Source organism: Dipodomys merriami, unplaced genomic scaffold, assembly GCF_024711535.1.
Source record: "Dipodomys merriami isolate MVZ:Mamm:240054 unplaced genomic scaffold, mDipMer1.0.p SCAF_40, whole genome shotgun sequence".
Lineage (NCBI taxonomy): Eukaryota > Metazoa > Chordata > Mammalia > Rodentia > Heteromyidae > Dipodomys > Dipodomys merriami.
In genome coordinates, this window is record NW_027205604.1 from 10,312,155 (window position 1) to 10,336,881 (window position 24,727).

General features: G+C 39.7%; 2 protein-coding genes across 4 annotated transcripts in view; one reads left to right on the top strand and one right to left on the bottom strand.

Annotated features, from left to right (window-relative positions):
• Serpini1 (serpin family I member 1) overlaps nt 1-21,403 on the bottom strand; it is a 72,288-nt gene extending 50,885 nt beyond the window's left edge. The window contains exon 1 of one of the 3 annotated variants that reach the window (XM_069991940.1): nt 21,295-21,403. The gene's annotated coding sequence lies outside the window, so the exon portion shown is untranslated. Of the gene's footprint in view, nt 1-21,129; nt 21,202-21,285 lie in introns of those variants that run through there. The other 2 variants (XM_069991941.1, XM_069991942.1) reach the window with 2 other exon arrangements.
• A 713-nt stretch (nt 21,404-22,116) lies between these two features.
• Nucleotides 22,117-24,727, top strand: part of Pdcd10 (programmed cell death 10) — a 41,574-nt gene continuing 38,963 nt past the window's right edge. The window contains exon 1 of the mRNA XM_069991943.1: nt 22,117-22,218. The gene's annotated coding sequence lies outside the window, so the exon portion shown is untranslated. The remainder of the gene's footprint in view (nt 22,219-24,727) is intronic.

Here is a 24,727-nt window from a genome sequence, read left to right on the forward strand (position 1 = left end):
CAAGGAAGTAACAGGGAAGGGCCAAGTAGGTGGTTGGGTAATAAACATGGAAGAGAAACATCTTTATTGGAGCAAGGAATGAAGTAGATGCACTGGTTTAGGGAGGACCTGGAGAAGTTATTGATCCCAGAATTCCACTGTGGGCATGTGAGAACGAGCAATTATGAAGTGGAAGGAAACAAAAGGATTTTATTTTAGCTCACCCATCCTGGCAGCCCTAAGGAATAGTAGCCTCAAACTGAGTTAGGCTCTAACTAAACAAGTGGTCATGGCGTATGCAATCAATTGCTCTGAGTGGAAAGTTACTTCGAGCTTGCTGATACAATGACTAAAAGGCTTATTGATCCGATAATCGTAAAGTCCAAGCACATGAAAGTGGCCCAGACAAACAGAGTAGGCAAACAGGACATTAGAAGAGGGCAATTAGCAGGCAGAGGGTTGGACCACGATGAAATAGTAAAGTAATTAAAAACATATCAGAAATCATACATCTGCTCAGGAAAGACTTCTTGCCACAAGAGAGCAAAGGTGTGTGTGTGTGTGTGTGTGTGAGTGTGTGTGTAGACAACCAAGGCTCACTTCTAAAATTCAACCAGTCCCAACAGGTGCCTATTGTAAAATTATCAAATAGAAAATAATGAAATTTAGACCCCATTCTGGAATATTGTACACCTCATAGTACTCAACCATTGAAGAACCAGAGGAGGGATCTGCCCATTGGGAAATAAGTTTATTGTTGTAACTTTGGATGTGCCTGACTTCCAGACTCTCTGACTTGCAAGACCACCATTAGCATCTCTTTTCGGCTGTACTTCTGGTCTTGGAGTCCGTTTATTGAGCTTGGATGGGCGAGTGCACTTCTCATGTGATGTGTGACTCTAGAATGCACGGTGGAACTCTTTCGAGCCAAATCATAAACTGTAATGATATAATTTGTTGATATTTAAAATACTCAAATTTGAATAGTTTCCATGTATTTTAGAAAGCCTAGTTTTCTGCTAGGATAAGTAACATAAAAATATATGCCCAAGAGAAGTAAACTGGGCACTTATAAATGCTTGCCTGAGTGAACTGTCAGAAGGCTTGTAAACATTTTACAACTATAGACCAGCAGAGGGCTGTAAGAGGCACTTTGATCGGCTCCACTAGCTGAAGTAGCATCTCTGTGGTTCCCAGTCTGGTTGTGATGAGTGGCAGAACTGGTGGATGAATTCTCACTTGAACTTTCTGAGATTAGTGACATCGGTAGTAATGCTAACCCTCATTCTTATCTCCTTCCTGGACTTCATGCCTAATTAATTGCTATAAAAATGATCCCAGAGCTCATAAATCCCTAAAGTAGATCAAATAAAGACAGATGTGACATAACTGAATCTTTTCACAGTCATTGGAAATATGAATACTTCCTTTGAAAAGGGAACTTAAAGTAACATTGATACATGATTTTAGAGAGTCGGGAGTTTATTTTTCTTTGTTTTGAAAACCGTTATGGGCTAGCAACTGTCCTCAGAATTAAATGAAAACAATATAGGCAGAAGAACATTCAATCAAGCACCTATTGATCTATCTTACCAGACAGCAGTAGCACCACTACTTATTTTTTTAATATGTATATATCCTTTAGCCAAACAATAATGACAGTTTTCTGATAAACACAACTCATTTATTACCATTCTTCTAGTGATTTTGGTTCTAGGCAAGATCAGACATGTGTTTCTTAACTTTATAAAGATGAAGCTTAGGGGAAAAAGAACTGAGAATTATTGAATACCTTCTGCACATGGCAATACCTACATTTCCTTTTTTCTCTTTTTTGCTGTGCTAAGAACTGAAGTTTAGCCTTTCTCATTCTAGATAAACTCTACCACTATAAATATTTTACCTGTAAATTCCTACACTTTCTTCCTTTTGGTGTCATCAGAAAAGAAATTTCTAAGGGAAAAAATACAAGTTCACTTAATCAACAAGTATTTCTTTACTATGTACTATTTATCAAGCATTTTTCTAGGCACAGGGCATACAGCAGTGAATAAAACAAAGTAGGCTGCTCTCAAAACACCCACAACCTAGGGGCTCAGAGAACTTGTCAGCCCAACAAACAGATGCAACTTGAACCCAATCCCATTCCATATGTTCAGAGACTGCCTCATCATCACACCCTCTTCTGAAGAACCAGGTTTACTTCAAGCAACAACAACCACTTTGGGTAGACAGCGAGCAATGTGCCAATACTGGACAAAATGGGCAGACACAGCGGACGAGGACGCTACCCTCATAGAGTTGTCCTTGACAAAAGAATGCCAATGGATCCCACTGTAAACACCGAAGAAAAGACAATAGTATGTGGGCTACATGAATGAAATAATAGGGCTGTACTTTAGACTAGGGAGGAGATCAGGGAAGGTTCTCAGAAACTCCCTGAAGTTGAGTTGAAGGATAAAAAAGAATGACAACAGAAATACTATTCTTAAAAGAGAAATATCCTACCAGAAAGGAAAAAGAGCTTCACGATTGTAAAAAATGGAAAGAATATAGTAAATTAAAGGTGAAGAGGAATCTGGCTTGAGTAAGTAAAGGACGAGTCACACAGGGCCCTGTAGATAGCAAGGGTAATGCATTGTTCCTAAAAGCAGTACAATTGAAGAAGCTTTTATTACTTCCCATTGAAAGTCTACCAAAAAAAAAGGACTAAGAATAAATGGTGTAATTTTTCAAACAATCTAAGGAGAGGAGACACTGTAGACCAAGATGGCTGATGGAGATGATTCTGAATATATTTATTTAAAAGGCAACTTGGACAGGACAGAGGAAAAGATAGGAGTCTGTATACCTTGCAGGTTTCTCCTGGACTCAATGAGGGAGTAGAAGTGCCCTTTACTGAGATGGAGGAACTTGGGACCAAGAGTGGAAAAGGAATCAAAAAAAATATTTTTGTTTGTGAGGGAAAACCTAAGATGCTTGTGAAAAACCCAACGGAAGAATGAAGGGAGTAGTTGAAAAAATAAGCATAAAGTCCAGGTGTGCATAAAGATACTCTTGAAAGCTGTAGACACACTGGAAATTATCCCAATAAATGAGATTTACTGGGGAGTAAGGGAGAGGGAAAGGCCTATGGCCAACCTCTGGGAAATTCTAACACTTCGAAGGATGAAGAGACAAAATGGGTTTTCATCCGGGCCTGGTAGAAGCTTGGGCCATCCTGAATGCGTATTCCTAACTAGAAATGAACCTGGATTTCAGTTCCTGTTGAAAACAACTTTCCCCGTTTGTTGTCCCAGCCTTTGAACACAGTCACAGCTACCAGGGTGCAGAGTGTCAAGGGTTCCAATACCACCAAGGATCTGCAAGGATATAATCGGGTAGGGACTAGCTAATAGATTAGTCTGAACCATGCGAAATGACTTTTTAACTTTAGAGGTGCCAAATAGTCAATCATCAGCAATCTTACAAAGTTCAACTGCATACAAACACTATTTGGAACTAAACCCATTTATATCAGGGATCATTCTAAAATGTTGCCCAATAACACATGAAGGGGATGTGTTTGCTGATATTTGAGACAACCTTATATTTTAGAAAAGAGGTCAATCAGGACAAATACATACATAATGCTACCTAGCACTTACTAGCATTTAGTGTTACCCTGATAATTGCACTAACAATTTGCAAATATCACCCGCCAACAGTATGTTCTTATCACTGACGCCCTCCACGTTAAATCCTGGTAAGCAACAAACCTATACAGGCAATAGAATAAAGACGTGCAGTCTTATACGCCTCCAAGTTTTTTCACCTGGCCAAAAATAAAAAAATAAAAAATCTCACTTCCTACTCACGTTCCAAAGGAGAAAACACTTTTGAAGGGATTTCAAAGAGAGGGTTGACTCCCCTCCCCCATCATGTGATCTTAGCTGGCAGGGGATAAACTGTGAAATCTCTTCACATGTAGCTTGAGATGCTTCATCATTACATGTCTGCTTCATTTTCCCACACATACTCCAAACATGATGTGAACAACTCCACAGCATGCTGTGGTTTGGGTGAGGGATGGTTCCCAGGTTCCTGTGCTGAAGGCATGGTCCCAGGGGAGGAGGAAAGTAGAAGGTGGGTCACAGTTGGATGAAGAGAGAGCCACTGGGGATATTCACTAAACATAACCCTTAATCCTGTGTCCCTGTTACTCACCACCCCCCATCATTAGCTACTAAGCAATGAGCAGCCTCAAAACAAGTGCACAGCAATGGACTGAGCATACCCTCCCCATCTCATATTGGTCACAGCTTGGAAAGTATGACTAATGCAATCATTTATCAAATGTATCCATAGACTCATACTTTAGAATTCTGAGAAGCTCAAGTTGGCAGTGGATTAGAAGGAAGACATGAATGCCAGTGTAATTGGGTGGTAGGTCTGTGGCAACTGGAGAGATTATTTCTCACCTAAAGAAATGTTCTCGGCTGATGCCGTGGCTCATGCCTTTAATTCAGGTTTATGAGACCCAGTCTCAGCCAACAGGCTGGACATGATAGCAGGCACTTTTGGTACCAGCTACATGAGAGATGGAGCTCAGTTAGATTGTGGTTCTAGACTGGCCCTGGACAAAACACACACATACTCTAGCCAAAAAGTAAGCAAAGCACAAATACAAAATGAACGGCTGGGGGTGTGGCTTATGTAATAGAGTTCCTGCCTAGCAAGTAGTTGGGTTCAAATCCTAGTACCTCAGCAAGATTTGTTTTTAAATGATAAGCCCTGCCAAGTCAGTACGGTGTGATGAGCTTCTAGGATTTCTGCCTACCAAGCTGTTGCTTTGGAACGTCCGATTTAAAATATCTTGCAAGCGAATATTGTTTTTGTATTCTTTTCTGGTTTTGACTGAACTTAAATCTTCTATATGTTGATTTTATTATGTTTAAAGGGCAAAGGTCCTACTAATGTTATTTTAAGAATGCAAGGGGAATCATAGTTGGAGAATTAAGGTGCAACACACAAATACGAAAGTAACCAGCACAACTATGTTTATCACAGCATTATTTACCATAGCTAAGATATGGAACCAACCCAGATGCCTCTTGGTAGATGAATGGATCAAGAAAATGTGGTATATATACACAATGGAATTCTATACCACCATCAGAAAGAATGACATTGCCCCATTTGTTAGGAAACGGAAAGACTTGGAAAAAATAATATTAAGTGAAGTAAGCCAGGCTCAAAGAAACATAGGTCCCATGGTTTCCCTTATTTGCAATAACTAGTGTATGTTTAGGACAAGCAGAAAAGGTCAAGAGCTATGTACATATGACCACATATGATGATGCTAAGCAAAATGAACCCCAAGATAGGGACACAAGAGATTTTATCTTTGTTGCTATTATTGTTAACGTGCTTATAATGTACTGTGTGTTTTATTAATACGTTTTTTTAATTGTGAAAATACCATACAGAGGGTTTACAATTACACGAGCAAGGTAATGAGTACATTTCTTATCAAGCATTGTTGCCTCCTCCTTTGTTTCCCCTTACCATCCCTGCCCTCCTATTCCCCGTCTCCGCCCCCCACCCAAATTTTTGTTTCTTTTGTATGTTCTTCCCCCATAGTTTAACCCCTGTTTTCACTGCATTTGATCCTGATGCCCTGCATCTTGTATTTACATTTTTCTAATTGGGAAGGGAAGGGAAATAACAAAATGCTGAAACAAGGATACAGATTGACCCATTGTAACAATGAGAGGTACAAGACACTATGTTGAAAATGAAGTTTACAGCTTCAGGGAGTTGGGGGGGGAGGGAGAAGTTGGGGAGTTGGGGAGGGAAGGGATGGTAGGGGAAAACCAAAGGAGGAGGTAACAATACGTGATAGGAAATGTGCTCATTACCTTACTCACGTAACTAACCCTTCTGTACAGTAGCTTTACAATAAAATATATATTAAAAATATGGAAGTAACTCGAGGCCATTGTACAGAAATACATGCCAAAAAATGTGCTTCCTATTCAAATAATGATGCAATTACAGAACTCTGATTTGGGTAGAAGCAAACGTAAACTTGCAAGTACAGACACCTAGGGGAACCTACACAGCTTTCTGTGCTTCATGTCCTTCACACATGTAACAGGAAGTACAAGAACATCTGTCTCAGTAGGTTATTACAAACACGGAAGGGATGGCCATAAGGGTGCACGCTGTCCAGTGCTCAGTTAAGAGGACGTCTAGTGTGGAAAAATGATGAAGTACTCTGAGTTTCCCTCTGTGATCTTCTCAAACCCTTCAAGCATTTTCTCTTCCCATTAGAAGATATAGAATCACCATTGTAACTTGTCACTGAATTGTCTAGTGTTGCCTCCTTTTCTGTTTCATTCATTTTCTTTGTCACCATCTTGTTCTTATTTTTTTCCCCATGCTAACCTACATGGGTGATTTAACACTCTGAATACCTGAATTTCAGTTTCCTGAATTCCACCTGGACAGAGCTTAGATCCTGTGACATGAATCATTTCATAGGCACATCTTTCAGACAAACATTTCCACATTGACTTAGATACTTGGGTAAAATATATAGCTAATGACACATAGAAAAAGCAAAGCTGGAATATCCTTCATTTCCTTGAAAATAGTCCCAGTCTAGGGTCCTGCCAACAGCTGTGAATGTTACTTGTTTAGCAGAAAGACTTCTTTGTATTGTAACCATTTGCATGAAACTTTGAGAAAATATGCAATCCACTCCTTATTCCCCAGAAGACTGGAAATGGAACCATTTATTGTCTTTCTCATATCTGAAGGTCACCTTGGTGAACTTACTGCCTCTGTCCTCTATTCATTCCACCAGCTACCAGGCTGAGCACCAAGCCAGGCCCAAGGTGTTGTGATCTGCTATTCTGAGTGTAGGGCATGGCCCTAGTCACTAACTGCCTTCTTCTTTCTGTAATCCTCCCTGCCTGCTCTGGTTTACAGCGCTGAATCACTGTTAATTTGTCTAAACATAAAAATTAAGTAGCATTAGACTATAAAAAATGAACCATTTACTAAATGTAAACAAGCTCTGGATAAAGGGATTAATTATCAAAGGAAAATTTTCAGCAAGGGATCTGGCTGGATTTGGACACTTAATTGCATATTTTTGGTGGGAATTTCAGATCCTCTTCTGTGTGAATTTCATGTCATTTTTATTAGGGACATCTTCCGGGTGGTTTTCATTTATTAACTCACTATTAAGGGGGAAAAAGAGAAATATTATTTAAAATACCATCCAAGCCTGGCATTGGTGGCTCCTGCCTGTCTGGCTAGCTCCTCAAGAGGCTGAGATCTGAGGATCACAGTTCACTTTGTTTAATTATGGGACATAATATATAACTCCTGATATAGTAAAGGGTACAATTAAGCCATTCAAAATGAATCTCTTAAGATGGGTGTTGTTGGCTCATGCCTGTAATCCTAGCTACTCAGGAGGTGGAGATCTAAGAATAACAGTTTGAAACCAGTGGAGGCAGGAAAGTCCTTGAGATGCTTATCTCCAATTAACCAATGAAAAACTGGAAGTGGAGATGTGGTTCAAGTGGTAGTGTGACAGCTTTGAGCAAAAATGCCCAGAGCCAACATCCAAAGCCCTGAGTTCAATCCCCAGTATTGGCATAAATAAATGAATAAATAAAATTTAAAATATTTAAATACAGTTAAAGTATTTAAAATATGATATAATAAAAATAAATACTTCTAAAATAAAATATTTAAAGTAAATATTTAAATAAATATCTAAAATGCCAACTAGGATGCTGCATATTTATTTGTTGGGGGAGGGGCTAGAGATCAAGGCCAAGGTCTTGTACATGCAAGGTAAGCATACTCTACCATTGACTTATATCCCCAGTGATGCAGTATTATATGTCTGGAGACAGTGGTTGTAGGGAATCAGCCTTTCTGGTCTCACAATTGTCTTAAACAAAGGCAGCAATTACTGTAGCACATTATCCATGACTAATGGCTTTCAGCAGTGGATTATTCATGCTAGCTAGCTAGGTATGTGTGATGAGAACAGAAAGCATCGATATCCTGACATGTTTTGTGGCAATGAAGGGGTAGATGGAAAAGTATAACACAAAGTTTTCCGATTAAGGGAACCCACAAGGAAATAGTATGGAGTAAACTGTAGCAGTAAATGTGCAAACAAAACAACAGAATTGAGAAAATGAGACTCGGTACTGTAAGGAAAATTGGCTTCTTTAATTTAAAACCAAAGGGTTTCAGGATAGTGCTGTATCAATATCAAATTAACCATTTATTTTTTTAAAAAATATGAAGCACATTGAAATGAATACAATCTTTCAAGACAAAAAGATTCCACACTGTATTTTCAGATTTACAATGACTGCTTCTTATAGGATTCTAAACTTGATTATTTTTGTATTGTGGCAAAAATCAGGTAACAGAATTTCCATCTTAATCACTTTTTATCTAATTTTTATTGTTATTATAAAGGTAATACCAGGTAGTTACAATTATATAACATCTTAATCATTTTTAAGTGTAAAGGATTTTTTTCCCTTATTGTTCAGACTTACAACTTCCTTAGTCATTCTTTACCGACATTGTTTTTACCTCATCTAGGGGGAATCACACTGAAATGCCCACAGAAGCCAAGGTGGTAGGCTAAATAAAAAAATGTAACACACAGAATGGTGTTGGTTGTGGAAATGCACATTGAACACAATACACACACACACACACACACACACACACACACACACACACACACACACACACACACACACACTTATATTGACCTCTAACCTGCAGCTAATTTCAGGGATAAAACTTGATCCTGTCTGTGAAATTTCCTGTCTCACTGTTACCACCTCTAGGCCATCTCTTTTTCTTTTCCCCAATTCCTAATTCTTAATTTTGTATGTTCACTTTTATATGTCTTAATTCTAGATGTGTAATACAAATAGGTTTGGAGCTGTTACATCATTATTATGGACTATGTTCATCAATATGACTTTGAAGCAGAGTGAAATTTTTGGTCTGGTTTGCTTATATGAAAATGGGTATCTTCAATATTTAATTTTGGCTTTGCATGCCACCCTTTCTCATCACACTGGATTTATTCTACTTGACTTTGTTGCTTTTAAACAGTTTTGCTATGGTTATTACTGAAAGAGGAACTAAAGCCAGGTGTGGCGGCACAGATGTGGAATCCCAGTAGCTCTGAGGAGGCTGAGGTAGGAGGACAGCTCATCTGTGAAAAACAGCAAACATCTGTCTCAAAAATAAATACCTGAACAAGCAACCAAAATGCATCAGTAAAAAGGGAACTATAGTTGCTACAATAATTGCAATATATTTATTTGTGTAGAAAGTTGTCATTTTAAAGTTGTTCATTTTGAGCTTATTTTTCTTTTTGCTTGAATAGCATGTCTTTCCTTCTTTCTCTCCTTCCTTCCTTCCTTCTTTCTTTTCTTTTCTTTCTTTTTTTGTCTGTTGTTGGGCTTGATCTCTGTGCCTGGGCACTGTCCCTGAGCTCTTCACTCAAGGCAAGTGCTCTGCCACTTGAGCCACAGCACCACTTCTGGTTTGCTGGTGGTTAATTGGAGATAAGAGTCTCACAGACTTTCCTGCCTGGGCTGGCTTTTAACCTCCATCCTCAGATCTCAGGCTCCTGAGTAGCTAGAATTACAGGTGTGAGCCACCAGCACCCAGCTTTTTGGATAACATTTGTTTTTAAATGGCTCTTACAAATTGAATACATCATCTGCTGACTCCACTATTTGTTTTTTAAAAAAGGTATAGAATAATTTTCTTAGAAGTCTTCCTGTGTTTTTGAAAAAGCGTGGGATATTAGACCTAGAAAATTATTACTAATTCTTTCTTCTATTTTTCACATCCAAATTGCCTTCAAAGAAAATAGTAATAACTATAAAAATATTTTTTGATTATTGTAATCTTGAATTCCTATTTGGCCAGAAAGTACGCTTTTATAATTAGTTTTGATAGTGGGTTTGCCCTTTGTTGACTGAAAAACAATTCCGTTTTTTGGTCTTATCTATTCGGAGCTAGCTCATTTTGATTAGGAACATCAAATCAGAACATATTGTTCATTAAGCGAATATTTTTTTGAAAAGCTGCTATTTTCATTGCCTTTGCTTTTTTTTTTTGCCAGACTTGGGGCTTGAACTCAGGGCCTGGGCACTGTCCCTGAGCTTCTTTTGCTAGCAGTCTACCACTTGAACCACTTCTGTCCTTTTCTGTTTATGTGGTACTGAGGAATCAAACTCTGGGCTTCATGCCTGCTAGGCAAGCACTTTACCACTAAGTCACATTCCCAGCCCTCATTTACTTTTATGTGTAAGCTTAGGTTGCTTTTTATCCTTCATTGCAATTTTTTTTTAAGTGTAGCTGGGTCTCAGTTTCTCTTTTATTAATTTAAACCTAGTATTCTGTGAAGCCAAATGTTATTGCTTAAAAAATTCCTCTATATTACTCTTGCTTGTTAGTTCCTTACAATTCAACCTTCCATAATTCATCCCCCCACTTTTTTTGTGGCCATTCTGAGGCTTTGACTCAGGCCTGCGCCCTGTCCCTGAGCTTTTTCTACTCAAGGCTAGCAATCTATCACTTGCAGACCTTTCTGCCCAGTCTGGCATCAAACTACGATCCTCAGATCTCAGCCTCCTGCGTAGCTGGAATTATAGGCCTGAGCCACTAGTGCCTGGCCATCCTTGCTTTTTTAATGTTTGTATATTCATTAAACATCAACAACTGAGGGTGGAGGTGTGGCTAAATTGGTAGAGCGCTAGCCAGTGAGCATCAAGTTCCAGGTTTGAGTCTCAGTCTTGGACCTAAAGAAAAGAAAAGATAAAACAACAACCTTACTGGTAGCTTGATAGACAACTTTATAATCCACATTCCATAAAATATATCTGTTAAAGTGTGTAACTCAGTGGCTTTTAAATACATTTCTAAAGCTATGTGATCATTACCACTATCTAACTTTGGAAATATTTCATACCTTGGGAAGCAACTGCAATTGTGAGCAGTAACCTCCACTCTTGGCCTCCTACTGCCAATCTGTCTTTATGTATTTGCCTATTTTGAATATTTCATATAAAAATATGGCCCAGTATATTTGGCATTTTTGCTTACATGTAATCAATCCATGCCATAGCATCCATCAACTCTTCATTCTTAACTGTCATGTGAAATTCCACATGTGGATGTACAACATTGGTTTTTCCATGCATCATTTGATGGACATTGCATTGTTTCCCATCTTGGGCTATTTTAAATAATACTGCTATGAACTTTTTTTTTTTGGGGGGGCGGTCATGGGGCCTGAACTCTGGGTATGGGCGCTGTCCCTCAGCTCTTCAGCTCAAGGCTAGCGCTCTACCACTTGAGCCACAGCGCCACTTCTGGCTTTTTTCTTTTTGCTTATGTGGTGCTGAGGAATCGAACCCAGGGCCTCAGGCATGCAAGGCAAGCGCTCTACCACTGAGCCACCTTCCCAGCCCTGCTGTGAACATTTTTGTACAAGTTTTAACATGGATCTTTACTTTTTTCTTCAAATTCTTTTAGGTATCCTACCTACAAAGGAAGTGCTGGGTCTTGACAGCTCTGTGGTTACCCTTTTGTGAAATGGCCAAAATGCTCTCCAAAGTGGCTGCACCACTTTGAATCCTACTAAGAATGGATGAAGCAGATACTTCTTACTTTTTTACCCCCTTTTTGACAGGCCATCCAATGTCAATACAGCATTTATCATTGTGGTTGGATTTGCATTTTCCCTACTGTCTAATCAATCATGCAGTCTAGCATTCCTTTACTTAATGGCTGTTCTGTGTTTTTAGAGGAAAATAATGTCTTCTTAAAGTCTTTGACTTTCATTTAGTTGTTTATCTTTTCATTGGGGGTAATAGTTATTTATGCATTTTCCATTCAAGTCTTTTCAAGTATTTCATTAGAAAATATTTCCCTCTTATTTTGTGGCTTTTCACGTCTTGATTTTGTTCTTTGAAACACTGTTTTAAATTTGATGAAGTCTGATTTATTTTTGTTGTCATCTATGTAAGATTATCATAATTAAAAAACTTAACTTCCCCAAGGTAACAACTCACATGCATGAGTTTTATAAATTTAGTTCTTAAATGTTGTCTGTACAACCCATTTGGTTACATTTTTGTATGTGGTGTTAGGGTCCAATTTCACATTTTGGTATATGGATATTGAGTTGTAAATGTAAAAACATTCTCAACTGTGTTCCCCATTTTGGTACCTTCATAGTTAAGTGAGCCTAAGTATAAGGGGATTTTCCCTCTAATTTCACAGTATTGCAAGAATAACTATGTTTCGATTCATTATTTTCTACAAGGTGTTCATATCTATTGGTCAATTTCTGCTAAAAATTAGCAGTTGATATTTTGATACATAGGTTGTATAGATTAGTGTGGAGAATACTAACATCTTAGCAATATTCTCTTCCAAACCATGAACTCATCTTTCAATTTATTAGTTTTTTCAGTAATGAGTTGTATATCATTTGATAATGTTGATGTCCACATCTTGCATCTTTCTGGATTAGGTGGTGTGTGTGTGTGTGTGTGTGTGTGTGTGTGTGTGTGTGTGTGTGTGTGTGTGTGTGTGTATTCTTTAGGATTTTCTGTAAATAAGTTGATTTCATCTATGTATACAGACTGTGTCTTTCCATTTAGGATACTTCTATTTCTTTTGCTTCTCTCATTCTTGTGGGAAGAACATCCTGTATGATAGCGAGCACATACTGATACTGAGTAGATCTGGGTAGATACTGAGAATACTCAACATTGTCTTATTCCTGATTACAAAAGGGAATTTCCAGTCATTCACCATTAAATATACTGTTAGCTGTAATTTTTTTTACATATCTCTGTACAGGTTCTGGACATTTCTTTTTATTCCTATTATGCTATATTTTTTCATGAAACAGCACATTGGATTTCATTAAATAGTTTTCTTTACCTATTGAGACAATCATGCTTCCTTTATCTTTAAGAGACTAATATTCATAGAATTTATGCTAAACCAACCTTGCCTGTGTAAGGTAACTCCTATTTTGTCATAGCACATTGTTTTCAAATATATAGTAAATGATACTATATATGTGTCACAAAATAGTGAAACATCTTTGAGCTTGTATTCAGATTTTCTATTTCTGAAGCTGGTTTCAGTGATGTCTCTGTCTGTTTCAACTAGGTTATGTAATTTGTTGCAATGTATATAGTATTCATTGGTATTACTCATAACCTTTAGTATTATAGAAAACTATTTTCTCATAATAGTTATCATACTACTTTTCATTTTTATAATGTATAATGTATAATTGTATAATGTATAACAACTTTTCATTTTTATAATGTAGGTGGTAATGTGATTCATATTTGAATGTCATTTTCCTCTAAGTACCGAGAAAGTATTGTACCTTTGTAAATTTGACTAGCATGCTTTTCTATAATATTCAATGTTTTTTCTCAGTCTTATACCATTTATAGTTTCTGAAATACTTATTTTAGGGAGATGAAGGGTGGAATTAAATTTAGAGTTTCAAATCCTCATTTTGAACCAAAAGTTATACAGTTCACTTAAAATAATAAATTATAATAAAGAAAATCAAATACTGAATATCATTTAATGAGCATTAACTACCTCTAGATAATATGAAATACCATTTCAGCAGCATAAAGAACTTTATTTTTGCCAGTCCTGGGGTTTGAATTCAGGTCCTGGGAACTATTCCTGAGCTTCTTTTGCTTAAGGCTAGCAATCTACCACTAAGCCACATTCCCAGTCCCATAAACTTTTGACTTAAATTGATATGATAAACTTTCACAAGGTTAGTGACATCCAATATCATCCAGTAGTAATTATGGAACAGAAATTTGAACCCAATTTACCGGACTAGAACTGATATTCTTTTTGTTTGTTTGTTTGTTTGTTGGTCATGGGGCCTGAACTCTGGGCCTGGGTGCTGTCCCTCAGCTCTTCAGCTCAAGGCAAGCACTCTACTACTTGAGCCACAGTGCCACTTCTAGCTTTTTCTGCTTATGTGGTGCTGACGAATTAAACCCAGGACCTCATGCATGTGAGGCAAGCACGCTACCACTGAGCAATGTGAGGCAAGCACTCTACCACTGAGCAACCTTCCCAGCCTAAGAACTGATATTCCTAACCAGAGGTTGACAGTATGTTTTTTAAAGAGCCAGAAAACCATTTTAGGCTTGTGAAGCATTATTCTTCATCCTGTAACTCAACTCTGCAGTTGCACTAATAAGCCACCTTAATGATAAACAAATAACTAGGAATAGCTAATAAAACTTCATTTATAAAAGGTTATGTTCCTGAAGGTCATAGCTTGCCACTCTTTGCAATGAACTGATATACTATATTGCCTTAATTCTCCTTCCTAGCTTTCCCCAATTACCATACACATCATTTCCTTTGCCACTGGGTATCTGCCACAGTAACTATTGTAATATAAGAGCAGGACATCACATGTACTTGTTTATTCATGTTAATACATGTATCTTGTGAAGTCTTCTCTTAACCCTATTGATTATGACATAGTGAACATTATTTATTTTGCTGTATTTTTTGCAGTCAAGCCCACACTATACCGTGACTGGAAAAGAATTTAGCAATTGACAAGTGACCATATGTAAAGTGTCGTGGCTCTACAAAAGCCCCTCATGCAAGGAAACATGATAGAGAGGAAAAGGTAGGGTTAGAATGATTTCAATATACAGTATGATTTTAATATAGCCATCGGCTGGCTAGTAGCTCATTCCTGTAATCCCAAGGAGGCTCAGAATGTGAGGATCGATGTTCCATAGCTGCATGCAGAGAAAAGTCCAAGAGGGGCTGTATGTACTACAAGGGGGAGCATGGGCCTGTGATCCCAGCAATAACTGGATTCACCAAAGCGGCGAGTCTGTGTCATTGTATTAATGAGGCATCATAATTTAGATAGTAATTCCTCAATAGATGTTGATGCTGTTTTTCCTAACTAAATATTCCAACAACCAATTTGACAAGAGGATAGCATACACTGTATAGACTTTATAAGTTTCCAGCACAAGGTAGAAACATGAAACAAGAAAATTAACTAGCTTTTCAAGTTAAATAGGGCCAGAGGCCTCAACTGTAACAACAAAACTTAGGTTATCAAGAAAAAAAAAACAGACAAAAGAAATCAAATGTGAATAAAACCTTGGCTGTTTTTCCAGTGAAGTCTTCCACATCCCTTTAAAAACAAACAACAAAACCCTCCAGGATGCTAAGGGAGACACACAGTTGATTTTATGTTCTCTGTGGATTGACAGACTGTGCTAGAGACACTGGGACGGCTAAGATCTATAATTGGTAACTATAGTAGGAGTTGTATCTGGGAGAAGCCATGCACTTAGGTAAATGAGGTTATAAAATTGAAGTAAATCCTACTGGCTTGGCTTACCACACTAAATTAAGAGCTGCTGGGAGCTCTAAAGATTCATTTCCTGCAGTAAACCAGAAGGGGGCCTCCATGCAGGGGCTGAAACACGAGGTACTGACAGAGTTTCAACCACAGCTCAGTCTCTACACTGAGCCCTCACTGGGCTGGTACAAAGGTAACAAACACCTGCATAATTCAGGTTTAAAAATCTCCACAAAGGCCTTCCCTTGCAAGCACATCACTAAAAATAGAGCAGCCAAGCCCAGTTACATCCTAGTTAAAGTAAGTCCTCATATTGCATCGATCTATTTTGGTCTTTATTGCTATATAATAAAACAGAAGTATGTATGTGTGTTGGATATCTTTACTACAGCAGAATTAAAAGATAAGGAAGGAAAAGGATCACGCAAATGGCAAGCCATGAATAAATTCTATCTAAAGCATACACGAGCACCACACACACACACACACACACACACACACACACACACACACACACACACACACATTCACACACAGTCCTAGCTAATAGCTAGTAGCTTAAAATAGGTCCTTGCCCTAATCATTCAGAAATCCAACAAAAAATAGCCATATTTGTATTCAGCTCTAATATAAGCAATAACTGTGGCAGAGGGCTGAATTTACTGCTAAATCAGATGTCTAAAGATTTTTTTCTATGTGTACTTGTTTGTAAAATGATGATTCATTATACTTGCCTTAAACAAACTGTTATCACCTACTAAGTACGGACTAAGTACAAGATTCTCAACATAAATATCAGTGAAATCTAGTTCTGAAGATATTAAGCTATTTGTGGACAAATAGTTGTGAGTGCAGCTAACTACACAAAAAATACTGATGGAAAGCATTAAGAATAATGCCCAAGGAATAAGATTCATCATCAGTTCTAAGCCAACTTATATCTATCAGTATACTAGTAAAAAGATATTAAGAAGCAAAGAAATTCAGCTAAATATCTGCTACTAATAAAGTTCACTTTCCAGGAACTTTTTATAATTAACTAGAATCGTGCAAGTGTTAAATAATGAAAGCAAACACAAGCTGAATTCTAAATTCTAACATAAAACAAATCAATTTGTTTCTGGAATGTCAAAAGCAATAAATGTCCAACTCCAAACATGCCTCAATAGAATCAGTGTAATTTCTTCTCTTCTTTTTCTGAATGTGGGATGGGAGTAGATGATTAGAAAATCAGAAGCAAATTCTGTTTCTACTCAATGAAGTCTTTTTGTATATGCCAGGATAGGGGCTTGAATTCAAGACCTTGTGCATCTTGTTTGGTTTTCTTGGTCCTGGCTGGTGCTCTACCACTTGAGTCACACCTCCAGTGTGATGTTTTGCTGTTTAATTGGAGATGGGAGTCTTGCAGGTTTTCCTGCCAGAGTTTGCTTGGAACTGAGATTCTCCAGATCTCAGCTCCCTCAGTAGCTTGAACTACAAATGTGAGCCACTGGCTCCTAGCCCAGCTAAAGTATATTTTTAAAATAAAAACTTTAACAAAGGTATTTCTCCAGAGTTGAAGGTGGTGAGACATGGGGTTTTCTGACTTGGGAGACTCAGATGTGAAACTCTTTCACGTTCCTTATGTTCTCTATCTCTGAGAAAAATTTAGAAATGCTGACACAAGTCCCCAAAGTATGAATGAAAGTGGGCTCAATCAAGATTTCTGCAAGACTTTTGCAAAGGTAATAGAACACATTCTCAGAAGTAATATATAATCATTGTTTCCTGTGATCATCTGACTCCTGACTATCAAAGGATAAAATGTGTCAATGTGACTATCTAAGGACTAGCTGATTGTTTTTTTATACTGTTAATTTTTTTTTATTTTTTATTGTGAAAATACTGTACAGAGGGGTTACAATTACATGGACAAGATAATGAGTACATTTCTTATCAAGCATTGTAGCCTCCTCCTTTGTTTTCCCTTACCATCCCTTCCCAGCCTCCCCCCCCAAAGTTGTAAAGTTCTTTTTTGGCATGACAACTTGTGCTTCTCATTGTATCCTTATTTAAACGACTTGTTTTCCCCTTCCCCTGCACAAATTATACCTACATCAAATACAGTGAAAGCAGGGGTTATACGATGGGGGAGGGACATACAAAGCAACAAAGAAATAATCTTATAAATGCGTTAGAAACAAATAGCTGATTGTTTTGAGTAAGCAGTTACAGTGCCACACTCTGTGTGTGTGTGTGTGTGTGTGTGTGTGTGTGTGTGTGTGTGTGTGTGTGTGTGTGTGTGTGTGTGTGTGTGTGTGTGTGTGTGTGTGTGTGTGTGTGTGTGTGTGTGTGTGTGTGTGTGTGTGTGTGTGTGTGTGTGTGTGTGTGTGTGTGTGTGTGTACTGGGCTTGACTCTACCACTAGAGCCAAAGAAAGCTCCAGGCTTACCTTCAAGCTTTTTGGTAGTTAATTGAAGGTAAGATTCCCATGAACTTTACTGCCTGACTGGTTTGGAATCTTGATGTTCAGATCCCAGCTTCCTGAGTAGCAAGGATTACAGGCATGAGCCACTGGCCCAGAGAAATCTTTTTATATGGAATGTCATCCAAGATGCTCAAGAGGAGAGAGAAAAGAAGCACATGTCTTTAAGAGCCAACAATCTGGTTTATTAAAATGCAATCCCCAAATTCCAAAAACTAAATACTGAAAACATTAGATGTAAGATTGAAAAGCCAAAGCAAACAAAATTCTTGTCTATTAACACAGATCCCCAATGCAGTGTTTAACCTTAGGAATTTGTTTAAGTAAATAAATAAATGGGTTCTTGCTTGGCTTCATTGGCAAGTTCTGTAATTACAGAGGTGGACATACTTTGTTTTTAATTTCTCTTAAAAATGTCCAAAATGTCTCATTAAGACACAAATGACACATGCAGGACCTTTTGTTTTAATAACCCATGATTAATAAAATCTAATGAATCCATGTCATTTTTGACAGCAGTGCAAATTTAAATGTGAAAGTAATGATGTACATCTCTTAGGAATTTATGATTGTGGATGGAGGCTGTGTTATTGCTTATAAGAAATTAACAAGAAATATCAACTCTATTTTCTCTCATGCTAAGGGTGTGTCTACAGCAGTTTTCTTCATGCCCAAACCATTTGATCTTGAAACCTTTTCAGTATTGTTTTTTGGTATCACTTGTAGTGCTAGAAATCTACACTACTGAATTATTTTTACTCAAGAGGCTTAGAATCAGAGTTTGAAATCTAAAGGAAAAAAAAGGTGTTGGAATTAAACACAGACAAGTCTTTTGGCTAAAGAGGTATCTGTAGGGCAATTTCCATTCAAGCCAGACATTGTGCATGTTGTTGATTTTCTTTCCCTTCATACTGTATGTTAATTGATAGACATACGCAAACACTAAACACAATAGCAGAATAAATACTTCACATAAAATTAATGATCTTTCTAAACACTAATTAAGACAAGTCTTCATTTTATTCAGATTGAATGTGAACATCATTTAAAATGCGTGAAGAGCTCACAACAACAAAATTCCCAAGCATCGTTCCATGCTAATGATTTTCTCCAATATAAAATAAAACATGATCTTCTTACTCACGAAGGATACAAAACCATCCAATCTCTCACTGACCCAATAAAAAAGATCTAGTTTTGGGAAGGAACAAAAATATGAATTTGAATCTATTCCTAATGATATTCTAGTGTGATGATCCTTGAGAGCAGACCTGTAAGCAAAATTGGAATTCGAAGTATATCTGAATTTCAACTGCACATTTGCTTGGTTATTTACTGATTCTCAACAACCCTCTTTGAAAAAGATGATTTAATAGAGGCTCTGAAAAACTTCTTAGGCAGCATTATAATTAGCCATGATGATGATGATGACGACGACGACCATGGTGATGATTATATGGGAGAGAAACCTAGTGACAACAAATATTCAATTTCACCAAATGAATCAGTAGTTGGTCCTGAGACTCTGAGATCTATTCGGAAAAATCCATTTAATCATAACTAACAAGTGCAATCACAATCTGTCCCAAGCCTTAGTACACCAAAGTGCCTGGTCCCTCACTCCCCAAATCAGTTACCACTTCACATGCATCAACAGATTCTACAGTGATGAAGCAAAGATAAAATCCTGTCTTAGCATAGTTACTAAGTTTAGTGGCTACTGTTGCCTTTTCCTTCTTCTAAGTCATTTGCTTCTTTAAATACTTACCATATCTGTTTGGGGAGTACCTAAAAACAGCTGTTTTTCTAAGAAGTGCCTATATAGTTCTCTAGTGTATGAGGACTATGCATTAACAAGTTACTAGAAGGGTAAGAGATAGAGGGGTAAGATTGGCATATACATCATGAACATGTGGAAATGTAACATGAAATTTCCTCCTCTATATAACTAATACAAGCTAGTAATTAAAATAAAAGGTTACCTAGGCTTTTCAGTAGTACCACACAGTAGGACTAAACTTTTGACTATGAAGAGAATACCCTTGAGCTATTTCTTCTCACAAAGGAGCTGTGTACTTTACAGAAATCAAATTCAAAACGCTAAGCAGATCAAGAAAACACAATAGAAGAAAACAGAATGCAATTGTATTTTATTAACTCTAGTTTTTTTTTTTAAAAAACAACCTTAAGTATCCTGACAGATTCTCCAATACTCCAACTGTCACAAAGGCATTACCTAGTAAAATATGCTGCAATACGCTCCTTTGATTGAAGACCATACAATATAGTGAACTCTATAACAAAAAGAAAATGAAGTGGACAAATGGATTCTTACTATTTTTCTAGAAAAGGCTGTAATTTTGTCACAGGTACACAAAGGCAGGTGTGACTCACAGCTTTCCCGAGTCGAACTACATTACTTCCACCCAGAGGTATTATAAGTACATTTAACATACATATAATTCCGAAAATAAACTAAGATTTCATGACACTACATTTATTTGAAATCCAAACCTACAACAACACATACTAAGAGCAATCACTTGACATACTGTCAAGAGAAGAAAAGATTCGCACACCGCTTTCCCTGGACTCCTGATTTAAAAGGAAAAAAAAAATGTACCAATGTTCCCATACACAAATGAGAGGATAGGGAACGGCAATGAAGTGCACCATATGTTCCTATTGTAGGCTGAGTCCGGGTCTTTGTTTCGATCTACTAGAGCCACTGTAAGCAAAGCTAAGTGCTCATCTGTTCAAACAGTATTTTCATGTGATTGCTAGCAAAAGTTACACTTCTGACAGGTTCAGCCAGCACCTATCCGATCCCGACTATGGGCGCTTTTGCATTTGCTTCTTTCATCCAGGTCTCTCGCAATTCGAGAAACCTGCAACACAATCGCCCTGGATATCATCATCACCAGGTCGGGAGCAGGACAATCGGATAAACCAAGGCAAAGCACAGACATTGCAGAACGCAAAAGTTGTTTTTCCTAGTGAAACAGTTCCGAAGTAACCCCCTATCAAAGAACATGTTTTGCTAGTTACCAACTACGTACCTCCCCAGATTCCTCCCACCTCGTTCTCGAACGGCCAGGTTCCTCTCAATCTTGAGATCTCCCAGCATCGTTCTCCCGAGGCTACTCAAACCCCAAACCCCAACCACGCCCTTCAGACTCAGGGTCAAGCGATCTCTCTCTCCCTGCCCCCCCCCCTCCCGCGCCCACCTCTTCAGGGTCCAAACCCGTGCATCTTTGATCCGAATGGGTGTGCACGGGTGTCCAAACCCCGAGCAAGCAGACTCTTTTCCCAAGGCTTTGATATTCCTATTCAAAGAAGCTTTCCCCGGGCGGGGCAAGACCGGGAAGACACACCGCGCTTACCCCACGCACCTGCCGCCCCGGCGGGATACTGAGGCTGAGCTAAGGCTCAGCGCCGCGCTCGGATCGGGTGGCTGCTTGGGTCTCTCCCGGGAAACTACCATCCAGGCGGCGCCTCGGGCTCGGGCCAGGGATCAGGCCCCGCCCCACACCTCCAGTTGGCGAATTGGGGAGCCCTGGCCCCGCCCCTGCCGTGGCCCCGCCCCCTGCCGCCGCAGCCGTCCGGGCTAGTGCGCCTGCTGGACCACCTTCCCGTCCCGCTCTCACGCAACCCCAACCGCTGGGGCTTTGCCCCAGAGCCATTGCACCTGGAACTCCGCGCGGGCGCCTGGAGTTCAGGCTCCGCCCGGAAATGGATCTAGTCTGCTCTGGTGGTTCAAACGGGTCCCCGCACCTCGCCCTACCGCTACCCGGCTATTGCCCGGAGGCTTCCTCGCCGCCGGCGCAGCGCGACCAGCCCAGTCACCCATCGCTCCCCACCGCTGCCCCCTCCCCCCCTTCCGTCTTCCTTCCTCTGTTCCGCGGTTCCACCCCCTGCTAGAGTGAGGTGTCTGCGGGTCCGTCCTGCGCCCTGATTGGTGCAGGTGAGAGCCGGCCCCGCCCTTCCTCTCTCTTCGACGCACCCTCTCTTCTTTATCACACCTCCTCCCGCAAAGACCGGGAACTCTTTTCCTATTGGTAAGAGATATCCCCACCCATCACCTTCGGTTCCCTCGCAATGCCTGTCGGGAAGTGTAGTCTTCCGCGTGCAGGAAGTGTAGACAACGCTGGCTAATGGAACTACGAGTCCCCATAAGCCTTTGCGCACTCCGGCAGGGCAGGATTCCGGACAACGCCTGGTTCCTCTCGGGTCCTTCCGGCGTCGCCGGAGTGAATCGATCCGGGAGTTGAGGGGGGCTCCAGAGGTGGGAAGTGAAGTCGGGGTCTCAGTTGCCGGTAAGCTGTGCTTTGGAGGTTACCATCCGCAAGGAGCATCGGGGGTGTGGGGGTCACTCAGGGGCCGAGGCCGCAGCCCGGGGGCCCGGTCGGTGGTGGCCGGCGGGGCGGCCGCGAATGCGGCCGGGAGCGGGGCCCGGTGGGCGGACCGAGGTCGCCCGACGCGAGCTGCGTCGGGCGGGTGCGGGCCGGGCCGGGCCGCCTCCCGGAAGACCCCCGGGGGCCGTAGGAGGGGAGGGCGAGGCCCGCCTGGGTGTCCTGGAGCTCGGGGTGGGGCGGATGTGCCCGGGGTGGGGTCCTCCGCCCCGAAGGTGTGGCTGGGGGCGGCCAGGAGGAAGGAAGGGGTGCTGGCGGGTGTGCTCCCGGGGTGCCCGGGTTCTGCCCTGTTTGAGGGAAGAGGGGAGCCGGAGGAAGGAGGAGCTCGATGTTGACAGATCTGCGGATTCAATTCCGGGTTTCTGAAGGAGGAGATTTCCCCCCTCTGCCCAGAGGCTGGTCCCTCGGCCGTGACACCCCCGGAGGAGTGGCTAGCGGGGCACTGAGGGCTGCCCACCGGGAACCCGGGCTGTTAGTGGCGGGTCCAAGGTCACACACCCCGGGTAAGAGCTGCTCCCGTCTGGGTGAACTCCAGGCTCCAGAGCCACAGGGGAGTGGGCTTTTTGTTGTTGTTGTCGTCGTTTTGTTTTAATCTAAGGTGTGGAGGAAGTTGCCAAGTAAACGGTATTTTGTGTATTTCCAAGCAGGGGAAAAGTTGTGTTTCTGAAGTGGGCTGAAAAAAATCCCTCACTCAAGGATCCTTTTTTCTCATCTATTTGAGAAAAAAAAAAAATAAAAAACAAGGGATCAGCTTCAGTTTAGATTTTTTCCCCCCTCATTTTAGTTGAGGAATATGAAGTGACAAATGCTACTCTCACAGATTGTTAAGGCTAGATAAGGGCTAGCGTTATGCCACCTTTGCACTTAAAAGACTATTTCTTTCCCTTCCTGAAGTTCTTTCATTTTGTATGACTGAGAACAGTGAGACTGGTACTTTCACAAAACTTACTTTAAACTTTTTTTTCCCCCCCCAAATAGTGCAACTTCCAGGAGAACACATCGTTTTTTTAGTACTATAAAAATGAGCACAAAACAAGGTTAATTTCTTGGAACATGGTTTTGCTGGAGATTTTTCCTTCTCCCTTGTTTGCTTTACTTGAGCACACGGATGTGTATGTGTACAATAATAAAGTTGGACTCTTGCATATTTTCTTTCTTAGTGACATCTTTGAATTTTAACTCATTCTTACACTAACATGATTCTTACATTTGATCTTGCACAGGAAGTAGTGTGCTTTTTTAGAATTAGCCTCCAGTTATGGACCAATTATCCAATTGTTGGATTTTTTAAAAAATAAGATTGTAGGAGTGTTCATTAAAGTTAGGATTTCCTCATGATAAGTTTCTTTCCATAAAGGTATTGTTAGCAAGTAATTATGGTTTATTGTTAGATTCATCATCAAAATGTGCTGTATTTTCAAGGCACTACAAAATTAAAATTTTAAAATAGAAAACATTTCCTAGGATCAAAAATATTTTGCTTTTCTGGCTGAAGTTAACTTATTTTTAACATGAATAAACAAGTAGAAATTAAGGAATGATATGGTATTACAGAGTGAAGTAAAATCATAAATTTTAAAACGATAAATTTTTAAAAAAGTATACAGATAAGAAAGAACCATCTAGGGGCCTGGGAATATGGCTCAGAGGTAGAGTGCTTGCCTACCATGCATGAAGCCCTGGGTTTGATTTCTCAGTATCACATAAACAGAAAAAGCCAGAAGTGGTGCTGAGTCTCAAGTGGTAGAGTGCTAGCCTTGAGCAAAAGAAGCTCAGGGACAGTGCCCAGGCCCTGAGTTCAAGCACCAGGACTGGCCACATAAATTAACTAAATATCTACCTACCTCCCTAACTAACTAACTAAGTCAGCCAGCTAAACAAATGGAAATATTGTGTGTAGATAACTAAAGGGTGTCATAGTTTGGGTAGGCCATAAACTGGATAAAAGTCATTGTAAAGTGAAGGCTTTTGTTGGGGAAATGAAATGATTTCTTTTAATTGGCATGCAGTTCTATGGCTATGGAAAGACCTTTTAACTGCAAGGAAAATTTGGAAATAAGTAAAATTCTTAGAGTACCTTTTCTGTGTATATTAGTTTTAGTCTTTGGTTCATTTCTCCTAAGTTCTCTTCATCAGTGAGGTTCGTGGTACCTCACCTATGCTAGGATGGGAAAGAAGTGTTCCTGTTGTATTTACCGTTTTCTAACTCCAGAGTTGTATTTTTGTTGTTTACAGACATCTGCATTTGTTCTCATAAGGAGTCTTATGTTAGCTTTGGATATCATCTCATATAGAACTCAGAATGTCTTCCATATACTTTGTATCTTTCTCTTAAGGTAGCAAAATTTGTAAGAACAAGGGCTATATATGATTATCATTGTTGTGTATATTATTATCATTGTCATATCAGTGG